Here is a 17,373-nt window from a genome sequence, read left to right on the forward strand (position 1 = left end):
TGACCACCAAAACAATGATTTTTTTCTGTTTTTAGCTATTAACCAGGGTTGGCTTTAATTTCCTTTTATATTCCTAGAATTGCTATCACGCAAAAAAAAAGTTTTCTTTCCTAACATCAAATTCTATTGACCCTTTTTAATGTTTCTCATTATTCACCAGGAGTCTGCCTTTTAAAAAAAAAATCAACCTGCTCAGACATGCTTGCGGCACACGGTGGCACAGTAGTTAGCACTGCTGCCTCACAGCACCAGGGACTTGGGTTCAATTCCCACCTTGGGCAACTGTCTGTGTGGAGTTTGCACATTCTCCGTGTGTCTGTGTGGGTTTGCTCTGGTTTCCTCCCACAGACCAAAGATGTGCAGGTTAGGTGAATTGGCCATTCTAAATTGCCTGTAGTATTAGGGGACTGGATAAATATAGGGGAATGGGTCTGGGTGGGTTGCTCTTTGGAGGGTTGGTGTGGATTTATTGGGCCAAAGGGCCTGTTTCCACACTATAGGGAATATAATCTAAATTTTTGGATGTGAGCATAAGAGGTATAGTTATTAAGTTTGCAGATGACATCAAAATTGGAGATGTAGTGGACAGCAAAGAAGGTAACCTCAGATTACGACAGAATCTTGATCAGATGGGCCAATGGGCTGAGAAGTGGCAGATGGAGTTTAATTTAGACAAATATGAGGTGCTGCATTTTGGGAAAGCAAATCTTAGCAGTGAAGAAGGTGCTTGGTGTGCTTTCCTTTATTGGTCAGAGTATTGAGTACAGGAATTGGGAGGTTATGTTGTGGCTGTACAGGACATTGGTTCGGCCACTTTTGGAATATTGCGTGCAATTCTGGTCTCCTTCCTATCAGAAAGATGTTGCGAATCTTGAAAGGGTTTAGAAAAGATTTACAAGGATGTTGCCTGGGTTAGACGATTTGAGCTATAGGGAGAGGTTGAATAGACTGGAGCTGTATTCCCTGGAGTGTCGGATGCTGAGGGGTGATCTTATAGAGGTTTATAAAATCATGATGGGCATGAATAGAATAAATAAACAGGGACTTTTCCCTGGGGTTGGAGAATCCAGAACTAGAGGGCATAGGTTTTGGGTAAGAGGGGAAAGATATAAAAGAGACCTAAGGGGCATATTTTTCATGCAGAGGGTGGTTCATGTATGGAATGAGCTGCCAGAGGATGTGGTGGAGGCTGATAAAAATTGCATTATTTATAAGGCATTTGGATGGGTATATGAATCGGAAGGGTTTGGAGGGATATGGGCCGGGTGCTGGCTGGTGGGACTAGATTGAGTTGAAATATCTGGTCGGCATGGACGGGTTGGAACGAAGGGCCTGTTTCCATGCTGTACATCTCTATGACTCTATGACCTGTGGAGCAGAAGGGAATTCAACCCAGGCCTCCTGGCTCAGAGGAAGGGACAAGAGTCCTGGGGTCAGATGCAATTTTTTTAAAAAGTGTTATCACACACAGGGCCTGCTTTAATTTTTATCAAACTTTTTTAGTGATATAATGATACACCTCTGGAGCAGATGGGATTTTAATCTTGGTCTCCTGCTCAGAAGTAGAGTCACTACCACTGCCCTGGAGCCTTTGCAGCCCTGTTTTTTTTTAATATATCTGGAAGCATTATCACATACAACCAACGGCTTTCCCATCACCAAGTCACTATGACTTTTTTGACCACTCATGTGGCCAATCAGAAATGCCCATTACAGGCAATGCAATCAAAGATGAGGGAGAGAGGGAAGGAAATAAACAAAAGTGCAGTTGGGAGGAAGAGATAAAGCCTATATTCCCTTCAGTACCCACCTCCCTCTAAAGGCACCGAGAACATTGATTGATACCATGTGCCATCTGCTTTATCTTTCTTTTCTACATCTGGGAGTTCTCCAATACATAACCCAACAGCTTTTCCACCACAAATCACGAACTTTTTAAAAATCTATTAAAGGCTACCAGGAAAATCGCTCATGTAGCCAATTACAAATTTACATTCATTGCCCATTATAGGCAGTTGTCTGCTCTACTTTTTTCCAATGTTTTCCAAATCAGTCTCACAGCAACAGCGTCCCAGGTTCGATTCCAGCCTCGGGTGACTGCCTATGTGGAGTTTGCACATTCGCCCTGTGTCTGTGCAGGTGTGCTCCCGTTTCCTTCCACAGTCCAAAGATGTGCCGGTCAGGTGAATTGGCCATGGTAAATTGCCCCATAGTGTTAGGTGCATTAGTCAAAGGGAAGTGGGTCTGGGTAGGTTACTCTTCAGAGGGTCAGTGTGGACTGGTTGGGCCAAAGAGCCTGTTTGCACACTGTAGGGAATCTAATCTAATAAAAAAATCAGAGTTAACTCATGTCGCCTGGTTCAGAGGTTAGGACATACCATTGCATCACGAGGAATGAAAAGACTCCTTTTCCAAAGCAACTGAAGGATTTCTAACATGTTTTGTGGGCATAAATTTTCTCAAAATAGCAATAATTCATAATAGCAAATTTTGACTGAATCAAATATTGCTACCAAGACATCGTTTGCCCTGACTGCTTTGTGTCTGAGGTATTTTCACTCCAATTAACACTACAAGATCAGAGTTGTGCTCTTTGTATTCTTTGTTTAAGAACAAAACTCTATTATACTTCTTAGTGACTGAATAAAGTTTGTTTCTCACCCAAACCATCAAAATAAAGAACGTTTAACAAACGTTACTGATCAAATGAAATATCAAATTCCAGAAACTAATTTTCCATTCATTTATTTTAAGCTTGCTCCTTAACCTGATAGTTGTCAATTTTGTCCTTAAGTATTTGAGCAATTACTGAATCAGTTGAGGTAATGGCTCAGTGGTATTATTGCTAAACTATTAATCCAGAGATCCAGGTCATGTCTTAGGGATCTCTGTTCAAATCCATCATAACAGATGTGGAATTTGTATCAAAAAAAATCTAAGATGAAAACTTTAATGATCACCATGAAATTGTTGTAAAGACTACCTGGTCTCTAATGTGCTTCCTTAAAGGAAACTGCTGTCCTTATTTGATCAGGCCACCATGTGACTCCAGCCCCACAGCAATGTGGTTAACCCTTAACTATGCTCTGGGCAAATAGGGATGGCGAATAAATGCTGGCCAAGTCAGAGACACCACATCCTGTGAATGAATGAATTAAAAAACCTGACTAAATTGCTAAATTTGTTGGTTTGTCATCTGAAAAATCAAATCTGCTTTGGGTGCATTTTAATTGGCCATTTCTTGTGGATGCTCAACCCACTTGGCTGTTAGTTGGCTTTTTACTGCCCTCCTTACTTTTCTCCCTCCTTAAAAGATGGTTTCCAATCCCACTGTTGTAAAAGGCTTTTATTGACACTTAAATTCCTTTCTAGTAGCTTTTCTATTCAGAGATTTTTATTTCACAATAGCTGATCAACTCTATGATCATCTGGCTTCCAGCTGGTCTTATAGCTGTATGGATAACTTATGAAAAAAAGTGATTTTACTTTTTCACATGTTCTCTTCTCCAAATGATTTCTCGTATGTTTCTTGAACTTCACCCCTGCTATAATTTTCCAGGAAGTAGATCTCATACCCACTACCACCATCTATGGTCATATTGCTTTATACCCACAAAGAGTAAAGAGTTTACATGGAATGGCCGAGGAACATGCACAATGAAAAACTGTTTTTAGGCCAAGGTTTCTTGTTAATACTGTTTCCTACTTATTAGGACTAGATACTACAATACATGGTAACAGAACATTTGCTAGGCTGTGGTCTTACTCTTCCTTTACTGAACTATTTTCCCAATAACTCTACTGGCTAATGTTAGTTGTTTTACTCCACATGCTTCTAACTTCTTCCTATCTAACCCCACCTATACTGTAATATTTATACCCAGTGAGGATATCAGAAGGTTGCTCCAGGGTCCCAAAACATTGAAGAACTAAAACCAATCAATTGAGATAATTCCTCCACCATATTTTCTTTTCCACTAGGGATGTTGACAAATAAAAAATATATCTTGTGTCAAAATCAAATTTTTCATAATTTCTAGATGGTCCAAAACTCTTTTGCCAATGAGGTGCTCTTGCAGTATGAATCAGTTTAGCTCAGTTGGCTGAATTGTTGGTTTACAGAGCAGTGTGATGCCAACAGAGTGGGTTCAATTCCCCATCACTAGCTTGAGGTTACCATGAAGCACTTCCCTTCTCAACCTGTTCCCTTGCTTGAGGTCCAGTGGCCCTCAGGTTAAATCACTACCAGTCACTTCTCTCTAATGAGGGAGCAGCCCTGATGGTCTGGTAAGACTATAGTGACACAACAACTTTTGAAGTCTAGTAAGAGAGGAGGTGGAACCTTGGCGTAATCGCTCATCATCAGGAAAGCGGTTGTTGCAGGAAGACAGAAGTCAAATTGTGCCCATCGAGCTCCCACAAACAGTTATGTGATATCCATGCCACTTGAGCAATAAACAGTGGCTAGGCCAAACATTCTCTCAGCTGATCCCAGGGGCCATTCTGTGTGTGTGAAACCCATACTGAACAGGAGTTCAGTATGGGGGCCCCCTTGTCAAACAGCCTTCTGATTGGATGTCACTAAATGGTAGAACTATATTTTGAGTTTCTCCTTCCAGGCTCAGGGACAATGAGGTAAATTGTCACTATCTCACCACTGCCCTGTTAGACACAAGCTGTTTAGGACTGGCCAGTAACTGGGCCTGTAAATGTGCTGATCTGTTGTGCTCAGTTTCCGATCGAGCAGTGTATTTCTCAGGTAGAGGAAATGATGTATGGAAAGGTCTATCATTTCTCTAAAATGTTTAAACAATTGAACTGGTCACAGCACAGCACAAACCATTGTTAGCTTACGCTAAACAAAACAGCTGCTTTCCTGATGAGAGATTAAGCCAAGGTTCTATCTACCCTCTCGGGCATTAAACCCACCAATGACCAATATGAGATAAATAAGGCACAATAGGCAGAATCTTGTTTCCAGCCCCTTGGATCGTTTGCTGGGCTGGGCTGTATTTTAATGAGGTGGGATGGCGATAGCGAGGGTTAGGAGAACTCCATACCTATCCTGCTTCCATGACTATTTAAGTCCGTGATGGGGAGGGAATGGATGGTCTACCCACTATGCTGCTAAATAGTGAAATTAATAACCAAGGTTGCTTCAAGCCTCTGATGGTGGGAAGGTTTGGGCTGGGCCACATTCAAAGGTATAGTGCACAATTCTGATTGCCCTTCAATAGGAAGGATTTTGTTAAGTTGGAAAGAGTGCAGAAAGAAATGATACCGGGACTGAAGGGTTTGAGTTATATTGAGAGCTTGTTTTTTTTTGCCTGGAGCATCGGAGGCTGAGGGGTGACCTTATAAAGTTTTATAAAATCATGAGGAGCATGGATAGAGTGAATAGCAAAGATTATGTTTCCCCCAGTTCAAAACTAGGGGGCATAGGTTTAAGACAAACGAGAAAAGATTTAAAATGGACTTAAGGGCTCTTCACACAGAGGAAGGTGCATATTTGGAATGAACTGCCAGAGGAAGTGGTAGAGACAGGGAGAGTTACAACATTTAAAAGACATTTGGACAGGTACATGGATAGGAAAAGCTGAGAGGGATGTGGGCCACATGCAGGCAAATGGGGCTGGTTTAGTTTGGAAAACTGATCGGCATTGACATGTTGGAAAGAAGGATCTGTTTCTATTCTCTACGATTCTGTGACTCTATGACTCTTGATCAAGGGGACTAGTATCAAAAAGGAGTAGGCCCAATGAGACCTGCTCCCATCCATATTTCTGTTGACCAGCCCAACTTCCCAATACCATCCCTCTGCAGAATTGGAGGAACACAGTTCTCTCCCTGAGTTGTTGGCTAGTGGAGATTACAGAAAAAGGGAGGGACAGGGCCATGGAGAGATTTGAAAATGTAATTACAACAGAGGCTGATAAGAGAAGGTTCACTAGATTAATTCCAGAGATGAAAGGTTTACCTTATGAAGAGCAATAGATATACTCGTCAGAGTTTAGAAGAATGAGAGGCAACTTATTTGAGGTATGTGCAAGATGTTAAAGGAGATTGACAAAGTAGACAGAGAGCAGATGATTCCACTTGCAGGGTAATCTAGAATGAGAGGTCATTGTTATAGACTAAGAGTTAACAGATTTAAGACAGAGCTGAGAAGGATAAAACTATGGAATTCATTAGTCCAAAATAAATAAATATAAAGGAGGAGACAGACAGATTTTTAATTAGTCATGAGTCAAAGGACTATGGGGAGTCAGCAGGAAAGTGGAGTTGAGGACAAGATGAGATCAGAGGTGATCGTATTGAATAGAGGAGCATAACCGAGGGACTGAATTGCCTCCCCTACTCCTAGTTCTTATATTCTTAGAAAAGAAGAATGAGAATTTTAAAAATCAACATCTGGTTTGACCAGGTACTAATGAGCAGATAACTAATAGGATAATGGGATTTGCTGCCTCGTACATGGGCAGCAGTGATTTGGATAACTTCACATACACAAAGCTTAGAATGTGGGCGATCAACCAGGAGTGTGTTCAAATATTTGAGACAAGACACAACAAAGGCATGAATGATGTCCTGCTTTTATTGGAATGTACAGAACCTTCTGGGTAGTAAAGGACTCACTGAGCACCTTCTAATAAATATTAATGAAACTTGTTAATTTTACTCATGAGCTTTTGACTCTTATTAAAACAACATTGTCCGTCTCACAGGCTTAAAGTTATTTACATAAAATTCAATTTTTTTTTTGAACACACAATATCATAATTGAGTTTTGGTAATGACAGCCTTTAGACATATTTGGTAGCTTGGCAATTTTCCCAGGAATCATAAATGTTCCTCCAGAGCAAATTTCAGAGTTTTTGAAGGAAGCAAATACTTTGCAATGAAATTTGCTCCAGCCTTCTATTTATTCCATGTATTTATGAACATTAATGGCATTTAACCCTAATCTCAGCATTTTCCAATTTCAATCAAACAACACAGTCTAGCTTTCAATTTTCATCTCACTGAGATTTATTCTCTCACTCCTGAATGAGAGGGTAAACATTGCTGTCCTTAGTAGAGCTCCAATATTTTATGCACAATGTCATTCTTTATGTGGGAGTGCACAAATTGAATACTGGCAAGTTGACTGTCCATGGGAGAGTTACAGCTGGATCTGATCCTGCTCCTACATAGTTGTTAGTAGAAATCACTCCCTAGCAATCACCAGCAGAAAACTTGACTAAGTTTTTCACTTCTCATAGCAGAACTGTTATGGCTAAATTATAGTAACTCAAAAACAATACTGCATTTGGATTTTCATTGTAAAGAAATCTGTGTGCTGATCCATGATCTCTATCAGCTAAAAGGAGAAGGGCAGCTGATGCACAGGAACACCTATAGGCTTTACTGTTTTCTTTGGGACAAAAGGCTGAGGTGGAGTTGTGGGGGGGATGGTGTCAGGAACAAACTGCTTGAGGATTATGAGGGATATAGACCGGGTGAGTAGGGAGCAATCATTGACCCCTTGGTTGAGGGGTCAATCATAAGGGGACATAATTATAGGGTAGGGGGCAGGAGATTCAGAGGGGATGTGAGAAAACAATATCTTTCATTCAGAGGGTGGTGGGAATCTGGAATGCACTGCGTGGTAAGATAGTGGAGGCCAAAAACATTATACCCTTTAAAAAATATTTGGAAGAGCACATGAAAATATAATAACTTAAGGTAATGGGACAAGTGCAGGAAAGTGCAATTAGCAATGCCTTTGGTGGTAGTTATTGTTGGTACAGACCCGATGGGCCGAAGGACCTTTGCTGTGCTACATGAATCTATGACAAAGTTCTCTCCAACCATCCTGAGTTGGAGCTATATCACCGTTCCCTCATTACCACTGGGTCAGAATCTTAGAACTCCCTTCTGAATTGAGTGTATCTACATTCTGAGGATTGAAATGATTCAAGAATTTCCCATCTTCTTAAGGGCAATTAGGGATGGGCAATAAATACTGATATTTAAACCAACATCACAGATAATTAAAATGAAATGGTAAGTTCTTTCTTCTCTGGAGCGGGGACTGGGATGTGCACCATTAACCACCAAAACTGAAAGAATTTCACCTTTGATGCACTTCCCACAAATTTGTATTATTTAGTCTTGGGGCAGCTGTGCTATCTCACTCCCAGGAGCAATTTAAAATCTGAAATAAATTGAAATGAAAAGAGTTATTAAAACATTATACACACTAAAAAATGAAGACAATATGGAAAAAAGAACTATTAAATAACAGTTCAAACAACAAAAGAACATATTTTCCTCTTTTTCCATTTTTAAGGGCTTGTTAGGTTCATTATTTTAAAATAATAATAATCAGTTTTATATTATGCATGCATGTGCACACATAAAAGAAAGAGGTGTGCGTGCACAGTTGGAATTTATCAAAGGATGGGTTGGTATCAGCAGATGGTCCCCTTAGGAATATGTGCATTGCTAGCTGGACCAGTAATTATTCTTCATCACTCAATCACAGAATTACAAAAATTGTACGTTGCACAAAGAGGCTATTTGGCCCATTGTGTGCACACTAGCTCTTCAAATGAGCACCATTTGGTCTTGAACTGCTTGAAATAGAGATATGGCCACAGTGTTTAGGTTAGAGTGGTGCTGGAAAAGCACAGCAGGTCAGGCAGCATCTGAGGAGCAGGAAAATTGACGTTTCGGGCAAAAACCCTTCATCAGGGATAGAGGCCACAGTGTTGTTTAGTTAGGAGTTGCAGAATTTGGAAATAGCAATGAAGAAGTGAAGGCATGGCGATCTTTATCTCGGTCAGGACACATTCTCTGTTATTTTGATGCTGACGGATTACAACTGTAGTAATTAATCATGTTATAATCTCTTAATAAAATAAACCTGTAATACTTACGCAGGTCAAAAAATTAAATAAATACAAATGGAAATTGTGCAAGGAATTCTGCAGGTCCAGCAGCATCTGGGGAGACTGAGAGTTAATGTTACGAGTCTAATGTGACTGTTAACAAAATAGTTACATCCTTGCACAGATTGCCTGTCCATTACTCTTTAAGCATTACACTTCGAAAATAAACTCAAACATCATAAATTTTGCCCCTATATCTTACAGTCTTATAATGATAGGCAAACAACACATGGTGAAAAATGCCTCAATAGAACAAATGAACTAATCCCAAAAGTAACTTACAAGAGATTTCTAAAGAGATTTGAAAACTTGCCTGTTGCAGATTTGCGAAATATGTATTGACAGAATTATATCATATGCATGATTTAGAGTTTGGATTTTGAACTTGTAGCATTTTGGTTTTGTTTTGTGTGTGTGAGAGAGTTTTTAATGATTAAGTTGACAGCATTTTGGGAGCCATATTTTTCTTAAAAACTGCATGACAGAAGAAGCCCAGAGTGTTATTTTGTTTTCATTGAGGGAGTTTTACAAGCAGACAAGATAAACATTGTGGAGTATTAGCTTGCTTTATGTAAAGAAGAATCTGGACTTCTTTTGCTTAACAAAAGAAAACAAAAATAATTTAAAAGCTTTTGTTGTCTTTTTAATATGCAGCGGTCCTGGTGGAGTTAAGCTGTATGAAACAGTTACTCCTGAAGAAAAGAGATAGTTCATAATGGTCAGAAAATAGGCTACCTCAGTATAAGAATTTTAATGTGAAAACTCTACACCAGAAGTATTTGACTGGAACCTCACTATTTGAGGCTGAGAAAGTTTAAGCTCTGTTGTGTGACTAATCAAGAAAGAGACAACCAAGCCTTCAAGACTGTTAATTGAAAGAAACAGTTTAAATCAGACTTATACAAGTATTAAAGAAGGGATTCTCTCAAGTGTTTGAGTACTGCAAAGTAAAAGTGTTGGGATTGTTACAATTGTATTTTACACTGTTTCAAAATCTTTCAAATAGTGTGATATGTAAATAGTTTGGACTATTTTATTTTATAGAATAGAATCCCTACAGTGTGGAAACGGTCCATTCAGCCCAATGATTTACACCAACCCTCTAAAGAGCTTTATACACCCCAGTCCTTGGCCAACATCTCCAAATCACCTCTAAAGAGCATCCCACCCAGACTTAGTCCTGCAATTCCTATGGCTTACACACCTAATCTACACACCCCTGAACACTTTGGGTACATTAGTATTGCCAATGCACCTAACCTGCATACATTTGGACTATGGAAGGAAACCCAAGCACCCCGAGGAAACCCACACAAACACAGGGAGAATGTGCAAACTCCACACAGACAGTTGCCGAATGCTGGAATCAAACCCAGGTCCCTGACGCTGTGAGACTGCAATGCTAACCATTGAGCCACTGTGCACCTAATGCCATTTCCCTTTGCATAATCTTAATGTTTTATTGTAAAAACCAGGTTTGTGGCATTATGTGCTTATGTTTCAATGAAAGAGCAACATCTTGGGGAAAGAAGCGATTTATCCAGCTAGATTTCTGTTTGTCCAATAATAACAACATCAGCTGCAATGATAGCAAGAATGAAAAATATTCAAATATGTGCACACTATTCACTTGGTACTGCAGATTGTTTTTGTATGTGCCTTAAGATAAATTTTGCAATACAAATATGGTGGAAAAATGATCATTTTTGAGAACAGTTAATAGGTATTTTGGCAAGATATATTTGCATGCTCACATAGATATGTTAGCTCAGATTTTGCTGGAGCCAGCAACCTCACAAATAAAAACAAAAAAATATTGGAAACTCTCAGCATCTGTGGAAAGCTGCAATCAAAGTTCATCTTGATGTAAAACAGTAACCCGGTTTCTCTCCACAGCCTGCCTTCTAAGAATTATGAAAATTATTTTTGTCTTTATTTCAGATTTTCAGCATCCACAACCTATTATTTTTGTGTCTTACAGCATGACCTACTTGTTTTCCTTAGCGCAGTGGGTTTTTTTAACCCCAAAAACTGCTGGAAATTCAAGCTGAAAATAATACTGTGAAATTAACAGGACACCGAGGAACATGATGAACGACTGCATCACCAGTCTATCTCCTTTAGTGCTGAGAGTAAAATACAGGGAATGAAACAGAGGAACAGGAGAGAAGGAAATTGGAATTAAAGTTAAATAAAAGAAAAGAGTGGGGAAGAAATACTGAACAAATTGAGAAAATAAAGAAACAGGAGAAATAAGTTTAAATATGTACATTTTAAAACCTCTTCGAACAATTTGCCTTCAAGGCTGAGACAAGTCCAGTTTCAATTACCTTTTTCTAGGATAGAGGTTGAAGGCATTCCAAGAATATAATTCTCTTCATTAAATCACTATTTTTCCCTATTAAATATCAGCCCCAGTCTTATGTTATTACAGAAAATTGAAAGCTGCAGATGCTGGACATTGAAAACAAAAGCAGAAATTGCTGGAGAAACTCAGCAGGTCTGGTAGCATATGCAAAGAGAAAACAAGTTCATGTTTCCAGTTCAGAGTGTCACAGGACTCTTCTTGTCCTCCTCAGAAACTTCCAAACTTGCTGTGTTTCTCCAGCAATTTCTGCTTTTGTTCCCAATTTTCTGTGGGGAGTTTAGTTCACTTTCTCATTGTAAATGCAGTGAAATTTGTGAAATAAGGAAGTTAAAATTGAATTCTCATGGCAATGTAAATCATCCAGCAACTTACAGTGAACCACGCCTTATCTCTTCCATACCTCGAATTATTGAACAATTAGCCCAATAATATTAAGGTGCACATTGGAGGCATTATCTGAGAATTAGCGCCAGACCATTCAGGAGAGATGTTAGGAAGCACTGCTACACACAAAGGGTGGGAGCACTGTTCCATAAATGGTAGTGGATGCTGGATGAGCTGTTAGTTTTAAATCTAAAGGCAGACTTTTTTTTGGATAAGCAAACAGATTAAGAAATATGAGCCAAAAGCAGATATATGGTGTTAGATCAGCCATGAACTAATCAAATGACAGAACAGGCTCGAGAGGAGGAATGAACCACTCTTGTTCCTATGTTGCTATTTGACGTCACCATTACTTCTACCAGCAAACTCTGACCCATATTCTAAACTCTTCAATTGCAATTCTTTCCTTTTCCAATTAAACATTAATCACAAGCAGGAGAAAAAAGGAAACAAACAGACACAGGTGAGGTGATTTAAGAGGTAGTTTAATCTTCCCAATGCAGCAGGGCATTTTGACTTGATATAAACTGCTTATGCTCCTGTTCCAATCTGACAATCTACATTATTCATTGATACAGCGTGCTTCTTTCAGTTCCATAGTAACAAAAACATTATGAGGATGCACGCTTTTATTTTTTAAATATAGTGCCCACTTTCACTGTAGCTTGGTTTGATGCAAAAATGAAAATGCTATCAAAAACAGACTGGAATCCAGGCATAGATCTTCTAAATGATTTCTAAAAGGTCAATACTTTCTGCCTATATTCAAAAATGAAGACAGCTTCAATTATAGAACCTTGATACATCGCTATTTTATAAAGTAAACCTGAACACAATAGATCCATTTTCTCCAATATCCCAATACCCAATGTCAGATCCATCGCCCACACTTCAGCCCTCACCCTCTCTCTTCCCTTCCACAACTGTAACAAGGCCCCCCTTGTCCTCACCTTCCATTCCACCAGCATCCACATCTGGATGATCATTAGCCACATTTCTGCCTCCTCCAGTGGGATGCTACCATAAGACACATAGTTCCCTCCTTTCTTTTGTCAGCCATCTATAGGGAACGTTCCCTCTCAGACACCTTGGTCCATTCCTCCTCCAATCACAACATTTCCCCACACCCAGCAATCTCAGAAGGTGTAACACCTGCCCATTTACTTTATCCTGCCTTACTATCCAAGGGCCCAAACACACCTTCCAGGTGAAGCAACGATTCACTCAATCTAATCTGCATTCACTGCTCACAATGTGGTCTCCTATACATTGGGAAAACAAAGCATAGACTGGGTGACCACTTTGCAGAACACCTATGTTCTGTCCACTGAAATTACCCTGAGCTTCTTGTTGACTGCCACTTCAACATACCATCCTGTCCCCTAGCCAATATCTGTCTCGGGCTTACTGCAGTGCTCCAGTGAAACTGAGCGTAAGCTGAAAGAACAGCACCTCATTTTCCACTTGGGAACTCTACAGCTTTTCAGACTCAACATAGAGTTCAACAATTTTAGAGCTTGAAGCATCTTTTCCTATCTCCTTACCCTAACCCCCACTCATCAGGCCTCATCATCACATGGGCTGATACCACAAACAATCAGTTACTAATGACAGAGGCAACAGCCTGCTGGTATTATTGCTGACTGCTAATCCAGAGACCCAGGTAATGTTCTGAAGACCTGGGTTCGAGTCCAGCTGCAGCAAATGGTGGAATTGAACAACCCTTGGAGTTCAGATATCATTCTGTCAAATCTACCCTGCCTTCCTTCTTTGGCCAATATAGCCTTCCTGAATTGTGCTGTACAGAACTGATTATAGGATTTCTGTGGGGTCTAGGTTGCACTTTGTACAGCTGAAGCATAACTTCAACCAATTTGCATTCTCCAGATGTGAAAAGGCTAGCATTGCATTTGCATTTTCAACTATTTTCTAACCTTTTAATGATGTGTGCACTTGCGAGCCTGAAATCTCTTTGGACCTCTACTGTTTTTAACTTTTCACCATTTAAAACCCAACAAAGGTCTTCCCATGGTTCTAAGAAATACACCAATTAATCAAAAGAAGTCTATCTTAATCACCCTGCAAGATCAGACAGTGCATTTCAGATTCTCCCAGAGTGCTACATAATCCCATTATAAAGTAAAGTAAATGACAAAATGTCAGAGTTTAATAAATTTGTTTTTTTAATCTTAACAATCCAATGTGTGTTATCTTTCTGGCAGCGTTAAAGTAATTATCACTGACTTCATTTCCGATTAGACAAAGTAACCAAAACAACAGAAAGTGTTTGGTAGCTGATTGAATTAATCCCTGACAAGTGTTAACACTGCAGGGAGATTGAATTTGAAGAAATGACAAATACACAAAAAAAGAGAGCATTGTGAAAGTCCTTCATTCAACCATTTCCCAACCAAGATCTGGTTTATATTGTCATGTTGGGATTTTCAATTTGCAAACTCTGATTTACCCCAGTGACATCAGTTTGACAGGGGCTGAAAAGACAAGCAGACTGAAATCCCTAACCTCCTCCAATTCTGGCCTCTCACACACCTCCATTGATGGCTATGCCCTCAACAGGTTCTCTGTTCTGAAATTCCATATGTCTATCTGCATTTAAGATGCTCCTTAAAACCCACCTCATGGGCCACACCTTTAGGTATCATCCAAATATATCCAAAATAAAACAAAGAACTGCAGATGCTGCAGATCTGAAATGAAAACAGAAATTGTTGGAGAAGCTCAGTAGGTCTAGCAGCATCTGTGGAGAGAAAACAGAGTTCATGTTTCGAGTCCAGTTACCCTTCTTCAGTTCTGGATCTTGAGTTGGAGTTGCACTCATCCAAGTCAGTGGGGAGTATTGCATCACACTCCTGACTTGTGCCTTGTAGATGGTGGACAGGCTTTGGGGAGTCAGAGCTGAGTTACTCACCACAGGATTCCAACTATCTGTCCTGTACTTGTTGCCACTATATCTATATGCCTAGTCCAGTTGAGTTTCTGGTCAATGGTAATTCCCAGGATGTTAATTGTGGGGGATTCAATTATGGTAAAGCCATTGAATATCAAGAGATGATTATTAGATTCTCTCTTGTCAGAAATCGTCATTGCCTGGAGTTTGTGTAGCATGCATGTTAGATATTGCCCAAGTCTTGGTGCATTTGAACACAGATTGCTTCAGTATCTGAGAAGTCGCAAATGGTGCTGAACACTGTGCAGACATCCATAATTGTGACTTTGTTTGAGGGAAGGTCATTGATGAAGCAGCTGAAGATGGTTGAGTCTCAGATACTACCCTGAGGAGCTCCTACAAAAATGTCCTGGAACTGCCTGGAGAAGACTCACATCCAACAACCATGACTATTTTCCCACGTGCAGATAGGTCTCCAACCAATGGGAAGTTTTTCCTTTTATTTCCATTGATTCCAGTTTTACTAGTGGTCCTTGATACTACATTCAGTCGAATGCAACCTTGATGTGAAGGACTGTCACTCTCCCCTCAGCTCTTGAATTCAGCTCTTTTGTCCATGCTTGAATGTAATGTAGTCAGGAGCTGACTGGTCTGGCAGAACCCAAGCTGGCTATCACTGAGGAGGTTACTGCTGAGCTGGTGCTGCTTGATAGCACTGTTGAGGATAGGGTCCAATACTTCACTTCAGCTCAACCATGAAGCGTATCAAACTCAGTAGCAGTTTATCTTCTCCCATTTCCAGTTGAATAGGCAATCAAACCCAGCATTAGTTAGGGGATTGCTGGAAACATTCTATTCCAAACACAAGCCAACAGTGGTCAGCACCATAACATATGGCAGTTCCTTACTTCTTGCTGTGTATTTTTACTTTCCTCCCTCTCTATCTTGGAACATTTGTTATGCAAAATGTGCTGTGTAATTTCATTTTTAAAACGTATTTTTCAAACTTTGCTGACTGAGATTTCCACGCTATAATATCCTGCTCGTGGATTTCAGGAGAGCTGCATGTATCACTGTTCATTCTCCATCAGAACATGTTCATATCCATTAGAAACTCCACCTCCCATGTACTCCTACACACACCAGCTCCTCCTTTACTTACACCGCAATGTGCTTCAGGGGCATATCCTACTCACTACCATAACTGCTTCATTCCAGCTCTGCATCCATCATTACCTTTCCTCACACACCAGGGAAAAACCAATAACGTTGTTTTTGGAGGGTGAAGGCTTGAAGAAAACAAGGGGCAGTAGGTAAATGAGAACTTGATGTTTTTTCTTGCATCCTCACATGTCCATCCATTATTGTTCCTTCATCAACAATGGACCAAAGTCTTGGCACTCTCTCCCTAATGGTCCAGGCCAGACCCCCTCAAAAAATTTCAAGAAGTTAGCCCACACCCTAAATTTTGCTAGTTGTTTTAAGCAGGTGTAACACTGATAATCCAGGAGTGATGCAGCTGATCAAACCATGTAGTTTTAAACAAAACAGAACTTATCTGCAAGAATACCAAATGAAACACAAACAAAAGAGAACACAATATAGAATAACTTGATCTACCCGAAAACCCAACAGATCATCCCAACTTAACGATGCTGTTCCAAATGCTTGCAACAATCCCCATAAACACCCCTTCACATAAAAAGGTAAAATCAAACACATGGTCTTACAGGAGAGAAGCCAGAGAGAAGTATTTAGCATGACCTTGCTTCTTTGGATTCCTGCAGCTTTTTTACTACTTCTTGCTGACCAAACCAAGCCAGAGAGAAGCTGAGCTGGAAGAACTGGCCACTCCCCTTTCATTGGACCAGTGTTTTTTTTAAAACTTGAAAGCCTTTTGTCTGAAGCAGTATCTCTTAGCTCTAATCAAATTGGCCCTGAAACCCTTCAACCCCAGACTTTTTGGAGTCTGTGTTGTTTATGACCTCTCTGAAAAAAAAGCTAAGGACTGCATAACCTTGTTAAAGGAGCAGCATCGTCACACTCACAGCACTGTGGGTATATCTACACCACATAGCCCATTCACAACGCGCAATTGGTTTGCACAATAAATGCTGTTTTGCCTTTGACATTTACATCTCATGGTTGAATCAAAAGCCCTCCAAATCTTTAATAGTTGTCATTCTGCCTTGCAATAAGACCCCGACCATTGTCTTCAGATCCTTTCCCTTATCTTTGACACCTTCTCCCTTTTCCCTGCTCCCCATAACCACCTGCTCCATTCAGGTAAGTGGATCTAGCCTGAGTATATAACTCATACTAGAACAAACTACTACAGATGCTGGAATCTGTACCGACATGCTGGAGATCACAGGGGGTCAATGGAGAGAGAGAGACCAAGTTAACATTTGGAATCCAGATGACTCTTCAGCAGAGCTTACGCAAGTCTCTACCTGGCCTTCTGGTGTTATGACTTTTAGCTACATCCATGTCAATTTACAGAATTGCATCTCTGCACTGCCCTCCTTGCTTGTAAAGATCTTTTTTCAAGAGCATCAACTTAGTGACATTTTTAATCACTTCCCTGAATTTTCTTTTAAAGGTTTCACACTGTTCTTTTCTTCCACCCTCAGTGAGGGATGCTTTTCAGTTTGAAGGATGTTACATAAATACAAGTTGTCACTAAAGGATTAACAGGACTTTTCACAGTTAATGCTTCCTCGTGTTCCTATCACACTGTGCAAGGACAGCTGAAGGACTCAGGAATAAAATAATGGAGA

Source organism: Chiloscyllium plagiosum, chromosome 35, assembly GCF_004010195.1.
Source record: "Chiloscyllium plagiosum isolate BGI_BamShark_2017 chromosome 35, ASM401019v2, whole genome shotgun sequence".
In the NCBI taxonomy this organism is placed as follows: domain Eukaryota; kingdom Metazoa; phylum Chordata; class Chondrichthyes; order Orectolobiformes; family Hemiscylliidae; genus Chiloscyllium; species Chiloscyllium plagiosum.